This window comes from Thalassophryne amazonica, chromosome 23, assembly GCF_902500255.1.
Source record: "Thalassophryne amazonica chromosome 23, fThaAma1.1, whole genome shotgun sequence".
NCBI classification, from domain to species: Eukaryota; Metazoa; Chordata; class Actinopteri; order Batrachoidiformes; family Batrachoididae; genus Thalassophryne; species Thalassophryne amazonica.
This window is the reverse complement of record NC_047125.1, coordinates 23,295,963-23,308,048: the sequence shown is the minus strand read 5'-3', so window position 1 is coordinate 23,308,048 and position 12,086 is coordinate 23,295,963. Positions and strand designations below refer to the sequence as shown.

The following is a 12,086-nucleotide window of genomic DNA, read 5'->3' as shown; positions in this document are numbered from 1 at the left end:
TGTTACTCACTGTTTACTCTTCCCACTATTTTGTTACTCACTATTCAAGAATCTTCCCTTCCTGTCTCAACACGGTGCTTGATTCATGTTAAAAATGAAACACATGGGACAAGGAGAACAGTGTGTTGGCTGTTAAAAACAGCATTACCTGTTGGTCATGGGTAATGTAGCCAGTCTTTCTCAGCAGGCCACCATGACAGTTCCCACGTCCTGCAAACACAACATGGAGGAACAGAGGTCAACAAAGAGGTCAAACAGAACATGGAGAGCTGGACATTAATCAGAAAGATTGTACAATAACACAAGGAGGAGATATTACAAACACTGGGCACGCGGTTTGTTTTTATTTTCACGCTCTGTTGGATCTTCAACAAGTATTTAAACAAACAAGCATGTAGATCTGTCAGAGATTGTCATGAATGCAACTCAGGTGACAAGCAGGTTATCCCTTAACTGAAATGTCAGCGGATTCAATTCCTGGTCTTTGAGCAAGACACTGTAACTCAAAACTCTTTGTATATCAACCAGAAACTTGGAACAGATGGTCACCTCACTAAGACCACAGGCAAGTTCAACATCAGGCACATTCTGATTGTAATTGTAGGCAAAAGGGAGCCAAGTCACTGAAATATATGGTACACTGTAACACTTCACAAATTTTGATGAAACTTGCCACTGTAGATTAGGTTGGTTAAGACCTTACACAAGTTTGAAGCTTGGCTTGGCAATGCATTGCCTTTGGCCCTTACTTCAAAGGTCAGGTCAATCAGAAGGTTTGCAGCCAAAATGGAAGCATGACTGTGACATTGATCAGCCAACTGATTATCATTCTATCTGTCCATCAAAATTAAATTTTGAAATATTATTCAGCCATTCTTTTCAATGACTCTGCCCTAAATTCTGTGTTATGCAGATGTAAGTAGTGCAGCAAGCTGGGCCTTCTCCAGTCAAAAGACCGAACACCAGCAGAACATGTTTAACGAAAACTAACTAAATAAATAAATAATCATTTTTGGTTTTCCCCCAACCGCTCTGTGGTCACGATGATGTCGATATGTTATTTGCCGTGGCTCATGAAAGCACGGCATCTGCATCCAAAAGCACAGCGGGTTTGGGACTGACACTGAGACCATCTGTGTATGTCTGTATCACTCATGTGCCGCCTGTTCAGTGACTCATACTGTCAGAGCTGGGTCACATGACCGAGAACAGGTGGCACTCTCGTACACCTCCTCCTACCAGACGCACACAAACACACACCTCCACACGCAGCACCTGTGATCGGGCTCAAAACACGAAAAACTCAAGGTTACACACGGAACAGGAGTGTGGGGGGGGAAAATGTGTGTGCGTGGCTGGTATGGCTGGGCAGGACGAAGGAAGCATGAGCACACCCCCATCTCGAAGGTACCAAACAACCTCAGGCTAACAGGCTAACTCTAGTTTGGGTGCTTGATTAACAGCATATTTTTGTGGACTGGGTGATGGTTTACATAGACAGTGCTCGCAAAATCACTAGCCCGACGTCCCGGGGCTATGTACTTTTTCACTCGGGCTACTAAAATTTTACACCCCCTGCCCGACGGGCTACCTAAAAATATACCCGATATCTTGGCTGGCTGAGGATGATAGGAGATGGCGCCGTCCTTCTGTGTGTTACGTGCGCAGCCAGGCACCCGCTCGCTCTCCCGCCCGCTTTCTCTCACGCGCACACACGAGCCAGCCGCATGTGCACGAAGCACCGAGTACGATGAAGTGAGAAGAATAGGAAGCAAAACAGTTGCTGGTTTAGTCTGCAGTCACCACGCTACTATTCAGAATTGAAGCATCGCAAACACTCGCCAATATAGACGTCTTTTGATGGTAGGTTAATAAAGTAAAAAAAAAAAAAAGAAAAAAGAAACGCACGTGCGAAACAATTATATTTATTTATTTAATTAATTTGTTCTTTTTTTGAACACAGATGGATTTACGTCGATATTTTAGTTCTGTGCAGCCAAAAAACACAGGTCAGAATGAAGAGGGGGCAGAGAGAGAGGGACAGTCCAGCACAGATGAGCAGGCAACCACACAGGACCAGGCCAAGTCAGCGTCAGAGCAGCCAGCCTCCACAGGAACAGAGCGACAAGCCAGCCCAAAAAGAAAGAGTTCTGAAAAATCAGACTATGAAGCAAAAAGAAAGCGCACATTTGTGGTTTCATGGACTAAGGAATTCCCTTGGCTGGAATATGATAAGGTGAACAAAACAATGTTCTGTCAAGTGTGTCGTCAATTCCCTACAATTTCTGACTCCAACAATGCTTTTGTACTTGGTACTAGTAATTTAAGGAAAGACCCCATCAGAACCCATGACAACTCCCTGTCACATAAGAAGTGCATTAGTGCCCAGTCTGCAGCTTTATTCCCAGAAGAGACACCAATTGCAAAAACCATACAACACATGAACAAAGCACAGCAGGATATAATGACTAGACTTTTTAGAACAGCATTTTATGTTGCAAAAAGTGAATTGCCAATGGCAAAATTTGGCAGTCTTTGCAAACTTCAAAAAGCAAATGGCATAGATGTAGGTTCTACTTACCACAATGACCATGCCTGCAGAGATTTTATTAGGGCTATAGCAAAAACCTCTAGAGACCAGATTCAAAAAGATATCAAAGACAGCAGGTTTTTGTCTGTGCTCGCGGATGGGAGCACAGATGCTGGGGTTATTGAACAGGAGCTGGTTCATGTTAGATATGTAAAGGGAAATGGTGACATATCTACCTACATGGTGAAATGCCAACCAGTCAGAAGCTCAAATGCTGCAGGGGTTCTAGAAGCCATTGATGAAGCTGTGGACCATGTAGGCATCAGGGCAGACACTTGCGAAAAAAAAAGTGGTCTGTGCCAATTTTGATGGTGCTGCTGTAATGATTGGAGACAAAACTGGAGTAGCTGGGCGGCTCAAAGAAAGGGCACCTCACATCATTACTATACATTGTGTGGCACATAAATTAGAGCTGGCAGTGCTGGACAGTATTAAAGGATGCGAGTACCTAGCAAAATTTTAAGACACACTCAAAAGCATCTTTAAGATGTATTATTATTCGCCAAAAAAGAGAAGGGAACTGACTGAAATAAGTGAAATGCTCAATGAAAAACTGGCACATTTTAGTGGCCTAAAAAGCACCCGGTGGCTGCCAAGCAGGCTGAGATGTCTAAAGGCTGTGGAAAAAAACTACACTCAAACAGTTACCCATTTAGAAAACATGTCAGGAGGAAGTGGTGTTACACCAGAAGATGCTGCAAAAGCAAAGGGGATTGTGCAGGAGATGAAAAGTGAGAGATTTGTTAGATTTCTGCATTTTATGTTAGATTACAGCACAATCCTTTCCAAATGCAGCACTGAAATGCAGCATGACAAACTGAGCATTATGCGAACAAATCAGTTAGTTGAGAGCACAACATCACACCTAATCAGCCTTAAAACCAAGCCAGGTGAATTTCAAAGATCCCTGGACACCAAACTCACAGTAAATGATGATGAGAGTATTTCTTACAGTGGAACAAAACTCACAAAAAGCCAGCGACCTGTTAGGGGGGGATGTGAAGACAAGGACAAAAGTGCCATTAGTACACTGTTCTTGAAGATTATTGACAACACAGTTAAGTACATGGACAACCGATTTAAAAATCTTTCTCAAAAACCCTTGTCTTGTTTCCAAGTTTTTGACCCTTCTACTCTTCCCAGCTCAAGACTAGAGCTGTCAACTTTTGGGGATGAAGAGGTGGACTGTCTTGTCAAACATTTTGATACTTTGCTAAATGAGGAGGAAAAAGTCAAAATTCCAGAAGAATGGATGCATCTAAAATGTGGCTTTCAGCACACCGTGGTAGCAAACTAGACACCTTGTACAAAGATCTCTTATCTGAGAATCCTGAAAACCTGTCCCATGTGTTGTTGTTAGTGAAGTTAATGCTGACACTAAGTCCATCAACAGCCATTTGTGAGAGAGGATTTTCCTGCATGAACCGTGTGAAAACAGTATACCGCACAAGTCTCCAGGCTGAAACACTGAATGACCTTATGCACATCTCCATAAATGGGGAATCAGTGGAATCCTTTTGTCCTGAGACAGCAATTCATTTCTGGGTGTTGAGCACAAAGGGCACAAGACATATTGTACACAAAACAGGAAAGACAGTGAGCAGAGAAGAGGAGACTGTGGCACAAGAGGAAATGTCTGAAGATGATGAGACTGTTCCCTCAACAACTGGCATTTTCTAATTTGCCAGAATAATCCATTTTCTTGTTCTTGTTCTGTGTTAATAAAAGTTCCAAAAATGTTAATTAGGTTAAATGTGTTATCACTTGCATTAAAACATTAAAAACAAAAAATGGGCCAGTTCATTTCATTTCGGGCTACCAAAACCTGAAGAGTGCCTGCCCGAAGGGCTACTAGGGATTTTGAAATTTTGCGAGCCCTGTAGCAGGTGACAAAGTGACAAAGTTTTTTAATTCGGCACACAAAATATTCAAATAGAAAAAAATGAACAATTCCACAAACAAACACAGACAAAACTAGTGAGTCTGAAAGGGTGTGGGCTGAAGCAAAGCTTATTAGCGCCCACCCCTGCTAGTACAAGTCCAACAATTCTAATCAGTCATATTTACATAAATATAAATTCACTACTACATGTCGACACACAGACATACACATCAATATACTATTCACTTATAATTATATTTATATAGTACCAGATCATAAGAAAGTCGAATCAAGGCACTTTACGCCAGTAAGGACTAACTGTCCTTGGGTTGCAGGCATTAAAAACAATATGCCAACTATTGGCTCAATAAAAGCGGTACCATGGGTGTAGCAAACATCACCCAGCTATCGATAGCTAATTAGCGCTAACATATAAACTAAATACCCATGGTGGGTCTGCATGCTGATTCGGCACAGGTTTTACCTGTGTTTCTATTTAAAAAACAAAACGGATGCCCTTCCTGACACAACTTCAGATTCCATGGAGAAATTCTGCAGGGGTGGGATTTGAACCGGGAAGCTTCTGCACTGAAACCAAGAGCATTAACCACTTGGCCGCCACCACTGCTCAAAGTTGCACATCTTATTTATAATGGAGGTTAATGAAGAGCGACTCGCTTTTTGGAGCCAGCCTTAAGTGGCCATTCAAGGAACTGCAAAATTTGGCTTCAATTATCAGCACTGGAGGCTGCCAGTTTGAGCTACGCAAAAAACCCCGCCCAGTTTCAAAGTACTCATTGAAGTTAGTCGCATATAAAACCTAATGCATTTAGAAAAATGCCACTTCATGAATATTGGAGGAACTATCATTTCTGCATAACATTTTAAAATCATACTACAAAACATGCATATACGAGTACAAAACACAAAACTGACATGTCCTCAAGCCACTGTGGTTTACAGGAATAGTTAACTTCCCCTGGAGATTGTTGCACATGAGACACACACACACACACACACACACACACACACACACACACACACACACACACACACACACACACACACACACACATCAACCGAGAGTTGGAAGCTTTTAATGTTGGTCGAAGATATTATCTGAAAACAATTTGCGCATAAATTCCCATTCTTTTTTTTATTTTAAATGGCATAAGTGACATTTTCCAAAAACAAAACAAACACCAAACCTGAATGATTTCAATTTCAATTTCGATTTATTTTCATTTATATAGCGCCAAATCACAACAAAGTTGCCTCAAGGTGCTTCACACAAGTAAGGTCTAACCTTATCTGAATGATCTATTTGAATGTCAGCTATTTGCAATAAAAAATAAAATCAGCACACATAACCCTGCCACCCGTTAGCTTCAAACAGTTATCCACCAGAAATAACAAACACAAATATACCCCCTACCCCGAAACATTCATAGGTACTCGTGCAACTCACACAATCTCAAAATGTCAGAAGTATGTGACCTCTCGATGTGCTACTTAAAGTGCCGTATCTCCACCGTGTGTGGTGCACACCACCTCGCAACAAGCATAAAACGAGCTACCTCCGCTCTTACACAACTCCCTCACTCTGGCGAATCTATGTGACCTTTGACTGGCAGACAGCAGTCCACCTCTCTTTACTGTAGCCTTACACAAATATGTCAGGGTGATTATCCTGTTGGTTAATGTCAAACCACAACATGAAACAGCAAAGTAAATAATCTACTCACCACTGTGATAAAAGTTCCTCTTTCCTCCCTTTATTTCTCTCTCACATTTGACCTACATGGCTGCACCCTAAACCACGCCCCCACACAGGGCAGCTTCCATATGTTTCTCTCTTCACCATGCACAGGCTACAGCCTGAGGCAGGTTGTGCACAGGTGTGACAGTTGTGTCAATAAGAGGCAGATATAGCCGGCACTGAGCTCGCAAGAAGGCGGTTACGGTCTCCCACCTTTGAACTTAAGGTCTAAGGTCACGCCTCCCGAAGGAGCCCAGCTGGCTTTCACTGTAAAGGTGGGACTGAGCGTGCACACAAAAGAATGCACACAAGGTGGGTGCAAATCGTGCAAGACCAACTTAAAAAAACAGCCACATATGAAATAAAAGCAATGGTTTAAAAAAAAAAAAACAGAATATTGGAAGGACAAGGAACAACAGTTATGAGCATTTGTATTGAAAAAGAGAGAGAGTGACAGATGAAGAGAAAAAGGCATTGAAAGGAGGTTTTGTATGTAAAGGTTAACCATCACAGGGAGGGGGAGAGGAGTAAAAGATACGAAAACAGAGAGGGATAGGAACATGGCCTTGAGAACGATAAAAGATATAAAAAAAAAAGTGACAGATGGGGAAGAGACTGTTTTTCTTTTTTGTTTTCTTGCCACGTGATGAACACCCTGGCTGGGTGGTACAGCAAAAATAAATAAATAAATAAATAAATATGACTCCAATATTTTTTTCCTTACCAACTGATATAGACATCGATCCCAAAATTCAACTTTATAATGCTGCCAATTCTAAGTATCCTGAAAATGACTGAAATCTGATGAAAACAGAGGGTTCAATCAATAAACTTTAGAATATAGTATGAAAAAATGTAAACATTTAAGTGTGTGAATAAATGCTTTTGTGCTTAAAAACAAAATAAGTTTGACTGCTTTGTAATTTGTTAAAAAAATTTACAGATGATGGAAATAAATGTATGTTTTCTGTCTTGTTTCGCACCAACCAACGTCTTAATCAGTTTTTCACTGTTTTTATTGTGAAAAATCAGATCAGAATCTACACTGGGGGATTTCAATTAAGAACAATGACATCATTTAAAATGTCTGGACAATAAAACACCCAAAGTTAAACGTAGCTGACTACATTTAACTTCAATCGTCTTACAGTGGCACTTTAATTGGTATTGATCATTTTGTACATGTCAGTGAGCTGATAAAATGTAAATGCACAATAATAACTTCATGTGTGGAATGCTGTCAAACTACATCTAGAACTCGACTGAATTGTCAAGGTCAACTGTGCACATCACAAGGTATAAATGCTGTACACTCAATCAATCAATCAATTTTATTTATATAGCGCCAAATCACAACAAACAGTTGCCCCAAGGCGCTTTATATTGTAAGGCAAAGCCATACAATAATTACGTAAAAACCCCAACGGTCAAAACGACCCCCTGTGAGCAAGCACTTGGCAACAGTGGGAAGGAAAAACTCCCTTTTAACAGGAAGAAACCTCCAGCAGAACCAGGCTCAGGGAGGGGCAGTCTTCTGCTGGGACTGGTTGGGGAGAGAACCAGCAAAAAGACATGCTGTGGAGGGGAGCAGAGATCAATCACTAATGATTAAATGCAGAGTGGTGCATACAGAGCAAAAAGAGAAAGAAACACTCAGTGCATCATGGGAACCCCCCAGCAGTCTAAGTCTATAGCAGCATAACTAAGGGATGGTTCAGGGTCACCTGATCCAGCCCTAACTATAAGCTTTAGCAAAAAGGAAAGTTTTAAGCCTAATCTTAAAAGTGGAGAGGGTGTCTGTCTCCCTGATCTGAATTGGTAGCTGGTTCCACAGGAGAGGAGCCTGAAAGCTGAAGGCTCTGCCTCCCATTCTACTCTTACAAACCCTAGAAACTACAAGTAAGCCTGCAGTCTGAGAGCGAAGCGCTCTATTGGGGTGATATGGTACTATGAGGTCCCTAAGACAAGATTGGACCTGATTATTCAAAACCTTATAAGTAAGAAGAAGAATTTTAAATTCTATTCTAGAATTAACAGGAAGCCAATGAAGAGAGGCCAATATGGGTGAGATATGCTCTCTCCTTCTAGTCCCCGTTAGTACTCTAGCTGCAGCATTTTGAATTAACTGAAGGCTTTCAGGGAACTTTTAGGACAACCTGATAATAATGAATTACAATAGTCCAGCCTAGAGGAAATAAATGCATGAATTAGTTTTTCAGCATCACTCTGAGACAAGACCTTTCTGATTTTAGAGATATTGCGTAAATGCAAAAAAGCAGTCCTACATATTTGTTTAATATGCGCTTTGAATGACATATCCTGATCAAAAATGACTCCAAGATTTCTCACAGTATTACTAGAGGTCAGGGTAATGCCATCCAGAGTAAGGATCTGGTTAGACACCATGTTTCTAAGATTTGTGGGGCCAAGTACAATAACTTCAGTTTTATCTGAGTTTAAAAGCAGGAAATTAGAGGTCATCCATGTCTTTATGTCTGTAAGACATCCTGCAGTTTAGCTAATTGGTGTGTGTCCTCTGGCTTCATGGATAGATAAAGCTGGGTATCATCTGCGTAACAATGAAAATTTAAGCAATGCCGTCTAATAATACTGCCTAAGGGAAGCATGTATAAAGTGAATAAAATTGGTCCTAGCACAGAACCTTGTGGAACTCCATAATTAACCTTAGTCTGTGAAGAAGATTCCCCATTTACATGAACAAATTGTAATCTATTAGATAAATATGATTCAAACCACCGCAGCGCAGTGCCTTTAATACCTGTGGCATGCTCTAATCCAGGGGTAGGCAACCTGTTCCAGAAAGAGCCATGAGGGTGCAGGTTTTCTTTGTAGCCACTGACTCCACCAGGTGATTTTACTGATTAATATCACTTTGAGCAGATGGAATCAGTTAATCAGTGAAATCACCTGGTGGAGTCAGTGGCTGCAAAGAAAACCTGCACCCTCATGGCTCTTTCTGGAACAGGTTACCTACCCCTGCTCTAATCTCTGTAATAAAATTTTATGGTCAACAGTATCAAAAGCAGCACTGAGGTCTAACAGAACAAGCACAGAGATGAGTCCACTGTCTGAGGCCATAAGATCATTTGTAACCTTCACTAATGCTGTTTCTGTACTATGATGAATTCTAAAACCTGACTGAAACTCTTCAAATAGACCATTCCTCTGCAGATGATCAGTTAGCTGTTTTACAACTACCCTTTCAAGAATTTTTGAGAGAAAAGGAAGGTTGGAGATTGGCCTATAATTAGCTAAGATAGCTGGGTCAAGTGATGGCTTTTTAAGTAATGGTTTAATTACTGCCACCTTAAAAGCCTGTGGTACATAGCCAACGAATAAAGATAGATTGATCATATTTAAGATTGAAGCATTAAATAATGGTGGGGCTTCCTTGAGCAGCCTGGTAGGAATGGGGTCTAATAGACATGTTGATGGTTTGGATGAAGTAACTAATGAAAATAACTCAAGACAGAACAATCTGAGAGAAAGAGTCTAACCAAATACCGGCATCACTGAAAGCAGCCAAAGATAACGATACGTCTTTGGGATGGTTATGAGTAATTTTTTCTCTAATAGTTAAAATTTTATTAGCAAAGAAAGTCATGAAGTCATTACTAGTTAAAGTTAAAGGAATACTCGGCTCAATAGAGCTCTGACTCTTTGTCTGCCTGGCTACAGTGCTGAAAAGAAACCTGGGGTTGTTCTTATTTTCTTCAATTAGTGATGAGTAGTAAGATGTCCTAGCTTTACGGAGGGCTTTTTTATAGAGCAACAGACTCTTTTTCCAGGCTAAGTGAAGATCTTCTAAATTAGTGAGACGCCATTTCCTCTCCAACTTACGGGTTATCTGCTTTAAGCTGCGAGTTTGTGAGTTATACCACGGAGTCAGGCACTTCTGATTTAAAGCTCTCTTTTTCAGAGGAGCTACAGCATCCAAAGTTGTCTTCAATGAGGATGTAAAACTATTGACAAGATATTCTATCTCACTTACAGAGTTTAGGTAGCTACTCTGCACTGTGTTGGTATATGGCATTAGAGAACATAAAGAAGGAATCATATCCTTAAACCTAGTTACAGCGCTTTCTGAAAGACTTCTAGTGTAATGAAACTTATTCCCCACTGCTGGGTAGTCCATCAGAGTAAATGTAAATGTTATTACGAAATGATCAGACAGAAGGGAGTTTTCAGGGAATACTGTTAAGTCTTCAATTTCCATACCATAAGTCAGAACAAGATCTAAGATATGATTAAAGTGGTGGGTGGACTCATTTACAGGTTTCTGTAAGGCAGAATAAATCAATATGTTGATCAATTATTATATCATTTACTAACAGGGACTTAGAAGAGAGAGACCTAATGTTTAATAGACCACATTTAACTGTTTTAGTCTGTGGTGCAGTTGAAGGTGCTATATTATTTTTTCTTTTTTTGTTTTTTTTATGCTTAAATAGATTTTTACTGGTTATTGGTGGTCTTGGAGCAGGCACCGTCTCTACGGGGATGGGGTAATGAGGGGATGGCAGGGGGAGAGAAGCTGCAGAGAGGTGTGTAAGACTACAACTCTGCTTCCTGGTTCCAACCCTGGATAGTCACGGTTTGGAGGATTTAAGAAAATTGGCCAGATTTCTAGAAATGAGAGCTGCTCCATCCAAAGTGGGATGGATGCCGTCTCTCCTAACAAGACCAGGTTTTCCCCAGAAGCTTTGCCAATTATCTATGAAGCCCACCTCATTTTTTGGACACCACTCAGACAGCCAGCAATTCAATGAGAACATGCAGCTAAACATGTCACTCCCGGTCCGATTGGGGAGGGGCCCAGAGAAAACTACAGAGTCCGACACTGTTTTTGCAAAGTTACACACCGATTCAATGTTAATTTTAGTGACCTCCGATTGGCGTAACCGGGTGTCATTACTGCCGACGTGAATTACGATCTTACCAAATTTACGCTTAGCCTTAGCCAGCAGTTTCAAATTTCCTTCAATGTCGCCTGCTCTGGCCCCCGGAAGACAACTGACTATGGTTGCTCGTGTCGCTAACTTCACATTTCTCAAAACAGAGTCGCCAATAACCAGAGTTTGATCCTCGGCGGGTGTGTCGTCGAGTGGGGAAAAACGGTTAGAAATGTGAACGGGTTGGCGGTGTACACAGGGCTTCTGTTTAGGGCTACGCTTCCTCCTCATAGTCACCCAGTCGGCCTGCTTTCCCGGCTGCTCGGGATCTGCCAAAGGGAAACTAACGGCGGCTAAGCTACCTTGGTCAGCACCGACTACAGGGGCCTGGCTAGCTGTAGAATTTTCCACGGTGCGGAGCCGAGTCTCCAATTCGCCCAGCCTGGCCTCCAAAGCTACGAATAAACTACACTTATTACAACTACCATTACTGTTAAAGGAGGCCGAGGAATAACTAAACATTTCACACCCAGAGCAGAAAAGTGCGGGAGAGACAGGAGAAGCCGCCATGCTAAACCGGCTAAGAGCTAGTAGCTGCGCTAAGCTAGCGGATTCCTAAAAACACACAAAGTGAATAATGTGTAAATAGTTTAGAGGTGATTCAGCAGAGGGAGTGCTTTAGTTAAGGCACGTGAAGATTACACTGTGAAACAAATCGTTATCTAGGTAACTAGATCAATCTAACTGCGCAGATTAAACAGCTAACAGATACAGCAAAACACCGCTGAGCTCTGGAACAGGAAGTGATACAATACCACAGTGAGAGCCAACCACCAGTAGAGGCAAGCCACACACAAAGATCTACCACACAATATCACAATGGGTGATAATCAGAACCAGAGTCCAAAAGGTTTTGTTAAATTTAGTTTTACAATGATGTTG

General features: G+C 41.4%; 1 protein-coding gene across 1 annotated transcript in view; it reads right to left on the bottom strand.

The window, feature by feature from the left end:
• kdm6ba (lysine (K)-specific demethylase 6B, a) overlaps positions 1-12,086 on the bottom strand; it is a 161,781-nt gene that overhangs the window by 40,773 nt on the left and 108,922 nt on the right. Inside the window, exon 5 of the mRNA XM_034164486.1 lies at positions 149-210. The gene's annotated coding sequence lies outside the window, so the exon portion shown is untranslated. The remainder of the gene's footprint in view (positions 1-148; positions 211-12,086) is intronic.